General features: G+C 38.6%; 1 protein-coding gene across 6 annotated transcripts in view; it reads right to left on the reverse strand.

The window, feature by feature from the left end:
* The window catches only part of sema4d (sema domain, immunoglobulin domain (Ig), transmembrane domain (TM) and short cytoplasmic domain, (semaphorin) 4D), a 79,891-nt gene that overhangs the window by 42,045 nt on the left and 23,812 nt on the right, over positions 1-14,034 (reverse strand). Inside the window, exon 3 of one of the 6 annotated variants that reach the window (XM_056238415.1) lies at positions 167-237. The exons of the other annotated variants lie outside the window; for them this stretch is intronic. The gene's annotated coding sequence lies outside the window, so the exon portion shown is untranslated. The remainder of the gene's footprint in view (positions 1-166; positions 238-14,034) is intronic. 6 annotated transcript variants of the gene reach the window in all.

A 14,034-nucleotide genomic window follows, 5' to 3' on the forward strand; every position in this document is an offset into this window, starting at 1 on the left:
CAAAATCAACCAAAAGATCGAAGTGAGCAAAAAGAAACATGCAGCTTTAAAACGCAACAGGAGGGACCGTCCGAGGGCTTCATGCAGTGATGTCATCGCAGCTCAGCGCAAATGAGAGAGCGAAAGCCCCAAACCACACAGATGAGGAGAGGAGGGAGTCTCTGACCTGTAACTCTTCCACGACGCTCGACTAGACCAGAAGATCCGTCCTTCAGAGAGAATTATAAAATCCGCCGGCTAAAAAGAGACACAGAGATGAGGAGAGGGTTATCATGGAGTCTGACTGGATGGATGGATGGATGTTAAACATCACACAAAAATGGAAGAAGAGCAGAGGAGAAAACACTTCATTAAAGCCGAAGTGGAAATACACACAGACATCACATTTGAGAACATGCACACTTTATAAATGATGCACTGCTACGGATTAAAAGAGCAGACGAACATATAAACACACAACACTGCAAATATTAGCACTGATTTATTTTTAAACCAGAATCAAGTTGATTATTGGTTGCATTGGTCAGACGTTGGAAGACATTTCCAATTATAAACCAGATTTCTAGAGGATTAAACAGTTATCCATATCCTTCAGTTTGCCAACTGAAACAAAATTAAAAAGCACAAGTATTGGTCATATCAAAATAAACATGCATCTGTGCGTCTCTACCAGAGCAGCCCTTTATGTTTTGCCATTTTGACTTGTTAAAAATTAAACCTTTAAAAGGATGTTGCACTGAGGGTAAATTGCTGTGGTTTTAAATCAATGGTTTTAATAGTCTGTTTTACAGACTTTACAGTCTTGAAACACTCACACGGACATTAAAATGTGTGCCTTGGTTTGGACTGCAGCGAATCTGTATGTATTCACACACTTATGATTTAATAACACACACAACAGCAGTGGCAATAATAATGTGTACAATCTTAAGCAAAGGTATCATACTCATTTAAAAAGGAGTAGTTTCCAACACGTGCTTTAAGCAGTTGACCAATCACAACAGACTGAGCCATCTGACCAATCAGAGCAGAGTAGACCAATCACAACAGACTTGGCCATCTGACCAATCAGAGCAGAGTAGACCAATCACAACAGACTGAGCCATCTGACCAATCAGAGCAGAGTAGACCAATCACAACAGACTTGGCCATCTGACCAATCAGAGCAGAGTAGACCAATCACAACAGACTTGGCCATCTGACCAATCAGAGCAGAGTAGACCAATCACAACAGACTGAGCCATCTGACCAATCAGAGCAGAGTAGACCAATCACAACAGACTGGGCCATCTGACCAATCAGAGCAGAGTAGACCAATCACAACAGACTTGGCCATCTGACCAATCAGAGCAGAGTAGACCAATCACAACAGACTGAGCCATCTGACCAATCAGAGCAGAGTAGACCAATCACAACAGACTGGGCCATCTGACCAATCAGAGCAGAGTAGACCAATCACAACAGACTGGGCCATCTGACCAATCAGAGCAGAGTAGACCAATCACAACAGACTGGGCCATCTGACCAATCAGAGCAGAGTAGACCAATCACAACAGACTGGGCCATCTGACCAATCAGAGCAGAGTAGACCAATCACAACAGACTGAGCCATCTGACCAATCAGAGCAGAGTAGACCAATCACAACAGACTGAGCCATCTGACCAATCAGAGCAGAGTAGACCAATTACAATAGACTGGGCCATCTGACCAATCAGAGCAGAGTAGACCAATCACAACAGACTGGGACATCTGACCAATCAGAGCAGAGTAGACCAATCAGACTGAATGAACCATCTGACCAATCAGAGCAGAGTAGACCAATCACAACAGACTGGACCATCTGACCAATCAGAGCAGAGTAGACCAATCACGACAGACTGAGCCATCTGACCAATCAGAGCAGAGCAGGGTCTCTGAAAGGCGGGTTTAGAGAGACTGAATCTTTTATTAAACTGTTTCAGACGCTGAGAAAAGAGTTGATGCTGCAATGGATATTATGATTTGTGTTTTTTTTTACCTTGGATGCATTTAAACCTGTTGTAGTACATTCCAAAACACAAATGACCTATCGGTAAGCCCCGCCCCCCTGAGTTACTGTTGCTTTCTCGGACAAACAAAGGGAGTTGCTACTAACTGTCTTACAATGACAGCTGTCAAGATGTTTTTGATAAATTTTGGTCACAGAAGGACCACCTCTCGTCGAGGAGAATTCATGTGGGAATTAAATATGTCATGGAGGGATATATAAAAGTTTTTGTTTTTTTAAATAAATATGGTGGGTAACAAGATTAATTTGGAAGTGAGGGGTTTCATTCAGATCACAATGCAAGCAGGAGAAACGGTCGTCATGATCACTAAATCCAGTATCAACACTGTTCATGTACCGCAGGGTAAGATTCAATTAATTTACATTTATAACCAGTTTAATATGGAGAGGCACTGAATTGTAGACCTTCGTTTAATGTGTTTTTAACACTGTACATGACGTGTGAACAGTTAGCTATTTAGGTTTGTACATTAGCATGGACTCGCTAACTTTAATTGTAACTAAATGAGCCTATATGACAACCAGAAAATGAAAGTTTTCCATCTTCATTGGGATTAGGGTTAAATCCTTAGGGAATCAGGTTACTGCGCCCATATAGTTGATATTATAAATAAACCGGGCTTCAGTCATATTGCTCTGATAATTGGTCCGTTTGCGCAAATTTTATCACACTTTTGAAACGCGCACAGTACGGTGATTCAATACATGAATACTCATGCCCACCCTCCCAGGATAGCTGGAATCAGTGGAACAAGTTAGCCCAGGCACATCTTTTACCAATTTTGTAGCATAAACACCATCAAACCGATGAGAGCTTCGGATCTTCCAATGTTTCTCTATGGCGCTGAAACCTAAAGATGTCCGAGTTTCCCGTGCAACTGATACTCAACTGCCATTGGCTCATCTGCGTTTGAGGGGAGGGGCTTACCGATAGGTCAATCAGTATTAGGAACCTTTAAAATCACATAATAAAAAAGTTTTATTAAACTCACTGAAAGATTTGCACGCAAATGTTAGACATTTACCTACATATATTTAGATTTTTATAACCTTTTTTATTTTTTCCTGCTCATGAACACAATCTCCAAAAATACAAAACCAGCATTGATTTAAACAAGCATGCACAAGAGACACTTATCCAGTGAATGAAGCGTACAATTTCTGAATGTAAAACACTTACACTATAAATTAGTCATTGAGCTTAAGTTTGAGAATAACTTGAAAATTCAAGTTATTCTCAATCAATTTAGTCATTTATTTCCTACTGTATCTGAGCTCAGTTTACCCTTCCATGCACATTTAATAAGCAGGAAAACCACCACATGCACATGTAAGCGTCTAAATCAAAGCAACACACACTGAAAATAAACAAGTAGCTCCTGTGTTTTTGGTTAGTTACGGTTCTGGTTAATATCAGTGAGATCATTAACCTTTGCAAAGGAAACAATCAGCAATACAATTTAATGTAGGTCAGAGAGAAAGCGCTCAAGCATGTGTGTGTTAACCGGGACTGAGTCGAGGGGTGAACAAACCAGCCACACACAATCACAGCAAGTCATGCGGACGTAATGCCAGCGCACACAAACACAGGCCCCTGCGCAGGGCAGGAACACAATGTCCCAATTACGGATTATGTTGCATGCTAATGTCTTCCTGATGTCAGTCTCAATTTGATTCAGTGCTTCATCTGACTGATGACTCCTCACAGACGTCTGCTCATCCGGTCTGAGGATTCACACACATGATGGAAAAACTTGTTTTTGAAAAGATGGTTTTGATATGAGCTATGATATTTAGATGTAATAACCTCAAACCTCATTAGTTACTTGTTGCAGTTTAATGCAATGCAACAAAATGTGAAATATCATAATAAAAAACATTCTCCAGGAATGTGCCATGTAGTCCTGACACATTTTTATTTCAGGAGATTCATTTAAAAAAATCATTAAAATTCAAATAATTGATTCACTTAAAAACATAACTTTTTTGTAACAAATTAATCTTTAGTTAAATATTGCTGTTTATCCCTATATCAATTCAGTTATATAAATAAGTAAGACGTGCCGGATGTTGGTGAAACATTTTGTGTGTGATGTCTGAAGTGGCTTGTGAGTTTCCTCTCGTTGTAAACATCTTTTTATTATTTTATATATTATATAAAATAAGTATATATATATATACACTCACCGGCCACTTTATTAAGTACCCCATGCTAGTAACGGGTTGGACCCCCTTTTGCCTTCAGAACTGCCTCAATTCTTCGTGGCATAGATTCAACAAGGTGCTGGAAGCATTCCTCAGGGACTTTGGTCCATATTGACATGATGGCATCACACAGTTGCCGCAGATTTGTCGGCTGCACATCCATGATGCGAATCTCCCGTTCCACCACATCCCAAAGATGCTCTATTGGGTTGAGATCTGGTGACTGTGGAGGCCATTTTAGTACAGTGAACTCATTGTCATGTTCAAGAAACCAATTTGAAATGATTAGAGCTTTGTGACATGGTGGAAGTAGCCATCAGAGGATGGGTACATGGTGGCCATAAAGGGATGGACATGGTCAGAAACAATGCTCAGGTAGGCCGTGGCATTTAAACGATGCCCAATTGGCACTAAGGGGCCTAAAGTGTGCCAGGAAAACATCCCCCACACCATTACACCACCACCACCAGCCTGCACAGTGGTAACAAGGCATGATGGTTCCATCTTCTCATTCTGTTTACGCCAAATTCTGACTCTAACATCTGAATGTCTCAACAGAAATCGAGACTCATCAGACCAGGCAACATTTTTCCAGTCTTCAACTGTTCAATTTTGGTGAGCTCTTGCAAATTGTAGCCTCTTTTTCCTATTTGTAGTGGAGATGAGTGGTACCCGGTGGAGTCTTCTGCTGTTGTAGCCCATCCGCCTCAAGGTTGTGCGTGTTGTGGCTTCACAAATGCTTTGCTGCATACCTCGGTTGTAACGAGTGGTTATTTCAGTCACTGTTGCCCTTCTATCAGCTCGAACCAGTCTGGCCATTCTCCTCTGACCTCTGGCATCAACAAGGCATTTCCGCCCACAGAACTGCCGTTCACTGGATGTTTTTTCTTTTTCGGACCATTCTCTGTTAACCCTAGAGATGGTTGTGCGTGAAAATCCCAGTAGATTAGCAGTTTCTGAAATACTCAGACCAGCCCTTCTGGCACCAACAATCATGCCACGTTCAAAGTCACTCAAATCACCTTTCTTCCCCATACTGATGCTCGGTTTGAACTGCAGGAGATTGTCTTGACCATGTCTACATGCCTAAATGCACGTAGTTGCCGCCATGTGATTGGCTGCTTAGAAATTAAGTGTTAACGAGCAGTTGGACAGGTGTACCTAATAAAGTGGCCGGTGAGTGTATATATATATATATATATATATACACTACCGTTCAAAAGTTTGGGGTCGGTACGATTTTAAATACTTTTAAAAGAATTCTCTTCTGCTAACCATGGCTGCGCTTATTTGATTAAAAATACAACAAAAATCAGTTATAGTATTAAATATTATTCCAGTGTAAATCAGCTGTTTTCTGTGTGAATATATAGTAAAGTGTAATTTATTCCTGTGATCAAAGCTGAATTTTCAGCATCACCAGTGTCAGTGTCTTCAGTGTCAAATGATCCTTCACAAATCAGTATAATATGAGGATTTGATGCTCAAGAAACATTTATTATTATTATCAATGTTGAAACAGTTGTTGGTCTGTCAGTTGTACAGTTTTCTTTTTTTTTTAGGATTCTTTGATGAATAGGAAGTTCAAAAGAACAGCATTTGTTTGAAATAGAATCTTTTGTAACATTATAAATGTCTTTACTGTCCTTGATAAATAAAAGTATTGATTTCTTTCCTCCAAAAAATAAAAATAAAATTCTCACTGACCCCAAACTTTTGAACGGTAGTGTGTATATATATATATATATATATATATATATATATATATATATAAAATCAAATAATAAAAAGATGTTTAACTTAAGACAAAATATTTACAAATATGAATGGCATAGATGTTCAAATTTGCCACTTATGTAACTTAATGTAGTTAGCTATATTAGCTGGTAGCAAAAACTAGGAAACTAGTTTTTTAAACTGTAATTTATTCAGTTATGAGGAGCTTGTAGCAGATACGGTTGCAAACAAGCTTCCCAACACACACACACACTAATACAAACTGATGTTCTCAATATCCAGTTGACATTCAGAGCATCATTCATCTTTTGTTTCACACACACACACACGCTGTGGCAGGTGTCTGGATCTCTTGTCGGATCACTGACAGCGGACTAGAATTGATGAGCTGCGGGTCAAAGGTCGCGTCCCTTTACAGCGAGAGGAAACCGTCACACGACTCTTCTGACATCACACACAAAACGTGTCATTAACTTCCGGCGGACGAGCCATCAGTCACACTCGAACACACCACGAGGAAGTGAAGATGTCACGGGTCGCCCTCTTCATAATGGAGGATTTCTATTATCGAACGCAGAGACGACGATTCGATTGTTGCCGTTGAGATCGGAGAACAAACGGGTTTGATTGATGAGACGAAGACTGTGGCACTACAAAACAAGAGGACGATATTGTTATATTTCAATGCAGGCTGTGATAACTCAAGCAAAGCTCTCAGAGGAGACGGGAAATGAGTTATTAATCAACTTCAGTTCTCTCATACATTTCAAAACGGGCACGAGAAAAGTCGGAATAGTTCGATCATCATATACTAATCTTGGTTGGTTTTGAACTTGTTTTTTTGTTATTATTTTTTATTGCTGAAAATGTTCCCAACCGCCATAAATCTCAAATTTCATGCTTACTTTAAAGGCACAGTATGCGAGTTTCACCGCTAGAGGACGCTTATTCAAAACAACAAAGGCGTAGCTTGATGATGCGTGAATGAGTGTGGGATTGTGGGAGTTTTCGTTGTCACCTCCACAGCCGATGGAAATCAATCAGAAATAGTGTTCATAAGTGAGCAAAAGTATTACATTTTTAATTTTACTGTGGTATGAATCAGTCCAAGAGCCCGGGATATTTGACCTTGCTGTGGTTATTACGCTGACGCTCCTTTCGTTTTGTTGCTTATGTTTATCTTACGAATAAAGTTACGTTTAATGTCCGCCTCCTTCCTCCCTAACCTTACAATTTGTTACAGTTTCGTTTTGATCACTTAAAAACATTGCATTTTATTTTATTCTAATGTGCTGAATTACTACTCACACAGGTCACTTTATTTGAGGAATTAAAACGGTGGGGTAACGCAGCGCTGTTTTACCTGGTCAATCAATCATACTAATATACATTTGAAAGTTAATATACGGTTCTTATACGGTTGAAAGTTATGTCATAACGTTACTCTTACACTTGCAACACATAGCATTAAGCTAGATCGATATTAGAATATCATATTAATAAAAAGCTGTATACTTGTGTTGCTAAAGGGCATGCAGTTAATATTGAAAAGAAAATGCTGTGTTCTGTTACTACAAATAAAGCTCTTTCTGATTATACTGTTAGCCACTTGAGGTACAAACATGTTACACGCGGTAAATCAAGAAAACGAGAGATTCAAACAATAAGACTAGCCGTGTTAAGCTGTATAAGAATGATTAGTTTCCTGTCGATAAAGGTTTCCAAACAGTTGCTCACCTGTCTAATAAAACACAGAATATATTAAAACGTCTTTGGTGTTTGCATGGTTTCTACGGGAGTAAAACTGGAAATCGGAGATAACGTGGATATGATATGGCGACGCAATGACACGGGCCGTTACACTGGATAAAATAGCTGATTTATCTGGATCTGTAAACATTGTAGGATAATAACATTTGGAATAATACAAGTACACAAAACAACAAAATATATAACAGTATTCTACTGGTTTTTGTCGATTTTAATCCAAACATTGTGCCTTTAAGACTGTCATTAATATTAGAATTGTAATTTTAAACTTTAATAAATTAATTATTATTAAATACTTCATATTTACAGTGAAATATTATATTTTAATATTTTTATTTATTATTATTAATAATAATTGTTATTATTAGTATTTTAATATTTTTCCACTTTTATTTTTATATTTTATATTATTTAATTTAAAAAAATCTATGTGCTGGGCTGGCCTTTGAGCTTCATTTTATGTATTAACGGTGCTATACAAATAAAAGTATGTTAAATCAAATAATAATAATGAATTATTATTATTATTATTTTATAGTCACACTGATATAGTCACAAAACATATTTGCCAAATTGTGCAGCCCTACAAACAAGCAGAGCAAACCTGGAGCTTTTTAAAAATTGTAATAAAAAAATATATATTAGAAAGAAAATGCAATTAGATATTTCTCCCAAAATCATGCAGTCCTAGTGGAGGTTTTTAAACAACATTTTAAATTTCAGTCTGGTTCTCACATAAAGTGACCGCACAAGTCATATAAACTACTCTGCGTTCATTTTTTTAAGCTAAAAATGAATGCAAAGTCTTATTTCCATTGTACGAAAAAGAGAAGCATGAACAATCGGTCTAAAATCTCCTTTTGTGTTCCACAGAGGAGGAGGAAATTATGACGTTTATTAGGACGTTTATCATCTTCCTCTCGATTAACTCCAGATTTCCTAAAGTCATCAGGCAACAAGTAATATCTGTAAATGATTGACTCTCACATGGTCTTTGGCAGCTGCTTCCCGTTTGTTTGGGCTGAATCAGAGTTGTTACGGCAGCCTGAAGGTGACGGGTCAGAGGATCTTGACCTTTGAACTAAATCAGCTCCAGGTCATGTGATCTCAAACTGTTCATATGCTGATCAGTTTAGCTGGAGTGTGTGACGTCCAGCCGATAAATGGTGGATCTTGATTATTTTATATATCTTAATTTTTTAATAATAATATATTTTTAGATGGCACAATAAAATTTAATTTCTATTAATTTGTGAAATTTTCATTAATTTAATTTTGTATTAATTTATTATGGTCAATTTTGAATAATATTCACATTTTTTGACATGGCACGTTTAATTTTTATTCATTTGTGAACTTTTCCTTAATTTATTATTGATTCATTTTGTAATAATAATCTAGTTTTTTGAGATGGTGAAACTTTCATTAATTAAATAATTTTAAATGTTAAATTATTGGTTCATTGTTTTTAAATACTAAGTGGCCAAAATATATATATATAATAAATAAATATGTATATATATATATATATATATATATATATATATATATATATATATATATATATATATATATATATATATTTTTTTTTTTTTTTTTTTTTTTTTTTTTTTTTGAAGATGGCACAATGCAATTTAATTACAATTAAAGCCCTTTTTTGTCTCATATAATGTTTCACAAAACACCTTTTTGAAACGGAGCTGTTTGGAGCTTCATTGTTGCGGTTTCAGAGAATGCTTACTTATAAGTTAATTATTTTCTGTTTTTAACAATCTTGTCAAATCCAGGCAGGCCAAAGTGTGTGCTGGGTCAATTATAAACTAAACCCGATATAAACGTGTATTATTTTCCTTTTTTCATGCAACACAAAAGCAGAAGTTAGGCAGAATTTCCACACAACACTTTTCCATAAATCATCATACAGTGACCAGAGGCTGTTGAGCTCCGGAAAAGCACAAACCGATCACTTCAGAAGACTTTGAACATAGTTAACTCCAATTTGAAGGTGCATTTATCATCCTTTCCTGTCATTTAGGATCTTAACAGCCCATGGTCACTATGTTTGTTCAGCTTTTGTGCTCTACTGAAGAAAGAAAAGCATCCAGGTTTGGAATGACCTTTTTTTTGTGTACAAAATCACATTCAATAACTGTACTGTCTAAACAACTCTTACGAAGAGTAAAAGAGAACAAAATGAAGTAGTCGTCACTACAGTCCTCCAAAAAAATCTCTGTCAATATTAACTCAGACACAAGACATAGAGAGAACGAGGGAAAGAGAATGAGAGAAAGACAGACATGAATCTCAAGTAGTCTTGAGTAGAGGGAGTCTTTGTTCGGGACCCGATGACAGCGAGCATCCCTCATTCTCATACTCCGTGTTTTCTTTACGTCTTTTTGGCAGCACATTTATCATTCCTCCACACAAACAATTGTGCTACAAAACTCACGAGCGCAGGCGATACAAAGGACGGCTAAACCGGGGGCCTCCGATCAGCCGCGCACACTGGTTGCTAGGTTACCTTTGATCTTTTTCAAAAACTCGTCAACAAGCTTGTCACTTCCATAAGTCTTAGGAGGATTTTACGTCTGCAGCTGTTGTTGATTTAAAAAGACATGATAGACTAAAGGCTTGCCACCTCAATGGTTCGTTTTCATAGGAAAATTGTGTTAAAATAATAATACCCATGACTACATTCACAACATAGCAACATATTGTACTTTACTGAAAAACAATGAAGTTCTCCCATTTCTATTTGCCGTATCCTAAAGATCTCTCACGCAAACTGAAATAGCATTTAAGCTCTGATTCAGGGTTGCTGACACCATTAGAAAATAATGGCTAATCTTACAAATTGCTTATTCACTAGAAAATCAGGGAAACTGCATTGAATTATGTGACTGTTTCAGCGGGCTGTCCAAATTTCCAAGAGTCGCTGCAACACTTTCCCCCGGATGGAAACATCCGTCGATCACTAACAGAGACGTCAGCGTTGACTGACAACTTAATTTGCCATCGGGATTTTCCTGCTGATCTGGAGTCCAATCCATCACTTTCATAAGAGGTACAAGAACCAGCAGGTAAGAGGCACTTCGCCGCAAATCACATTATTTTCATGGATATTAAATATTCATTACTTTCCCTGACTAAGTCAAAGTTTTCCAATGCCTTTATATTCAAAAATTAGAAAGTAAAACGCAAGACAGAATCATTAAGCCAAAAACATACTCTACACAAGTGAATGCAGATCCAAGGGCTGCATAATATACATCGAAATAAAATCAATATCATGATATGGCGTAATGCGATAGCCAAATCACGAAAGCTACAATTTAATTAAATGTAGGCCTATATAGTCAGTTATTTCTAATATCCCTATCCCTTCTTGACCCCACTTAAAGAGATAGTTCACCCAAAAATGAAAATTGTGTCAGTATTTACTCACCCTCATGTTGTTCCAACCCCGTAAGACTTTCGTTCATCTTCGGGACACAAATGAAGATATTTTTGATTAAATCTGAGAGCTGGATCACTCCTCCATAGGCTTCTTAAGGGATCGAAACTTGCCGGCCCAGAAGTTATTAAAGACATCGTTAAAATAGTCCGAGTGACTACAGTGGCTCAACCTTAAAGTCCCTGTAAAGGCAATTCTAAAAAAAAATTCTAAACCCATTATAAATGTTAGAAATGTATTGCTAAAACATATTACAAAGACTGTGAACTGTGAAATACTGAATTGTGGAGTTAGACCGTTAAACAGTTTTTCACCATTGCTATTTTCCGGATTTTTTGGGCGGGGCTAAAACAGGGCTCGATGACGCACTGGAGCCCTTGAGCTCCTGGACACGCCCCTACTTGATGACGCACTGGAGCCACTGAGGCTGGCCCCTCCCCTAACAATAGAGCACATTCTCATCAGTTCACCGCTCAATCGCGAGTACTGTCAGTATTATTAGTTACTACAGCCTACAGTTTTCTAGCTAGCTATGCCTTCGACACGGAAATGCGTAGGCTACTACCTGGATGCGATCATGTACAAAACAGATCGGTGTCTTTATTTAAATTTCCTGAAAACGATCACATCAAGAAGAGGTGGATTAATTTTGTGAAGAGCCAATCTTGATGGAGAGCTGAGGATCACCGCCAACACCCGCCTCTGTAGCGATCATTGTACACGGATAGTTTTATAAACTTTCGTCGGAGACAACTGGGATTCACTGATAATCCGCTGTTACTGGTGAATGGGGCCGAACCGACTATCTCCCGCCTCGGCCTTCATCTCCCCGTCCCGAAAGCAGTATCAGCTAATATCACCGTCGGCTGCTTTCCCGCAAGTGGGCGTGGTTTCAGCACAGCCAGTGGACACGCCCCCAGCGTTTGAGAGCAGAGAATACTGCTTATTTTTGCTTATTTTATGTACTTGCCGGCTTTTTTTATCATTCAAATTTGGCTGGGTGGCTAATAACACATTTTTCTGTTGTGTGACAACCTCAGAACACATACTTAATTTTGACTTTACAGGGACTTTAAGTTTATCAAGCGACGGGAATACTTTTAATTTTGACTTTACAGGGACTTTAAGTTTATCAAGCGACGGGAATACTTTTTGTGCGCAAAAAAACCTCAAATAACGACTTTATTCAACTATTAATTTCCTTCTCTGTGGGCCTCGAGTGAGTTCACGTAGTGTAAAGGCTCGTACACACAGGGACGAATATCGGCACGCGTTATTCGCCAGTGTTTTTCAACGCGTTTTTTGTGTTCACACCCAAGCGATTTTCGCTGACGATGAGCCGAGTGAACGTGCACATTCATTCCCTGACATTAGATGGCGCTTAATGTAAAACAGAAATAGTCCTATGTTGTTGTCGCTGTCGCGTTTGTCATATAGTTCTTTATGTTCCGACACCAACGAGCCTAGCAGCTCTACATTCATCTTGCCTTGCATCTTCCTCGTCTTATTTCTTCCCAGCAGTGTAGACGCTACTTGGCGCATCTTCTTCGCCGTTATGTTTGTGTGCTCGGCAAGACCGTTTTGTGTTTGAGCGCCCCCAAGTTGTGTTTTACTGTAACTTCAGACGCTCCAGACACGTGAGCAAAAGCGCCAATCTCATTGGTCGGATAGTTTTTGACGCGGTGCGTCAAACCAAAAACATGCACCTGAGGCGTTTTTAAAAAAAAAAGACGCTTTTACGCGTGGCGTTTTTTCGCATCGGTGTGCACACTCACATTGGCGCCCTTTGTTTAGTCACGAGGCGTTAAACGTCGGCGAATATCACGCGAAATTCGTCACGGTGTGAACAGCCCTTAACAGCGCAGCGCTTCTGTGTTGTACGTCACACGTAGGCTCACTATTGGCCGACGCTGGTCATGTGTGTGACGTACAACACAGAAGCGCTGCGCTGTTACACTACGTGAACTGACTCGAGGCCCACAGAGAAGGAAATTAATAGTTGAATAAAATCGTTATTTTGGTTTGTTTTGCGCACAAAAAGTATTCTCGTCGCTTGATAAACTTAAGATTGAGCCACTGTAGTCACTCGGAATATTTTAACGATTTCTTTAATAACTTTTCGGGGCCGGCAAGTTTCGATCCCTTAAGAAGCCTATGGAGGAGTGATCCAGCTCTCAGATTTAATCAAAAATATCTTCATTTGTGTCCCGAAGATGAACGAAAGTCTTACGGGGTTGGAACAACATGAGGGCGAGTAAGTACTGACACAATTTTCATTTTTGGGTGAACTAACCCTTTAACCTGAATTATTGTGTTCCTGTGTGAGGTAACAAACCAAACATATACTTGTGTTCCTTTATGAATTGTGTTCTGCTTCCGACACATTTCATAAAGCTGCAATACTTGCAGAGAGTACATTCGCAGTAAAGAGCACTATCAAAAAAACATCAGCATTTGTGTGTCAAATTCTTTCAAAACAATCTGACCAACACCAATGAAGATGGTCATTATTTTCATTCCTTATTGTCTGCGAACTGGCAAAGGCAAGCAAGAGAGAAAGAGAAATAAAAAGAAAACAAAACAGGAATTTGGGTCAAAAAGGAAAACGAGAGAGCAGCCAACAAGCATCCAGCATCAGAAAACTCGACTCAGCCAAGACAGAATGCAAATCAGCTTCCATGCAAATGCCAAACGTCTCCAAGGGGCCCCTTTGGAGAAGAGACCCTTTATATGCCAGTGTTTTCCATGCGTTTGCCTGAAGACGTAACCACATCCCTGCTAACCTGATGATAGGGACTGAGATCATACAGGAGAACAAGC

This window comes from Rhinichthys klamathensis, unplaced genomic scaffold, assembly GCF_029890125.1.
Source record: "Rhinichthys klamathensis goyatoka isolate OS25496 unplaced genomic scaffold, OSU_Roscu_1.1 h1tg000523l_1, whole genome shotgun sequence".
NCBI lineage: Eukaryota > Metazoa > Chordata > Actinopteri > Cypriniformes > Leuciscidae > Rhinichthys > Rhinichthys klamathensis.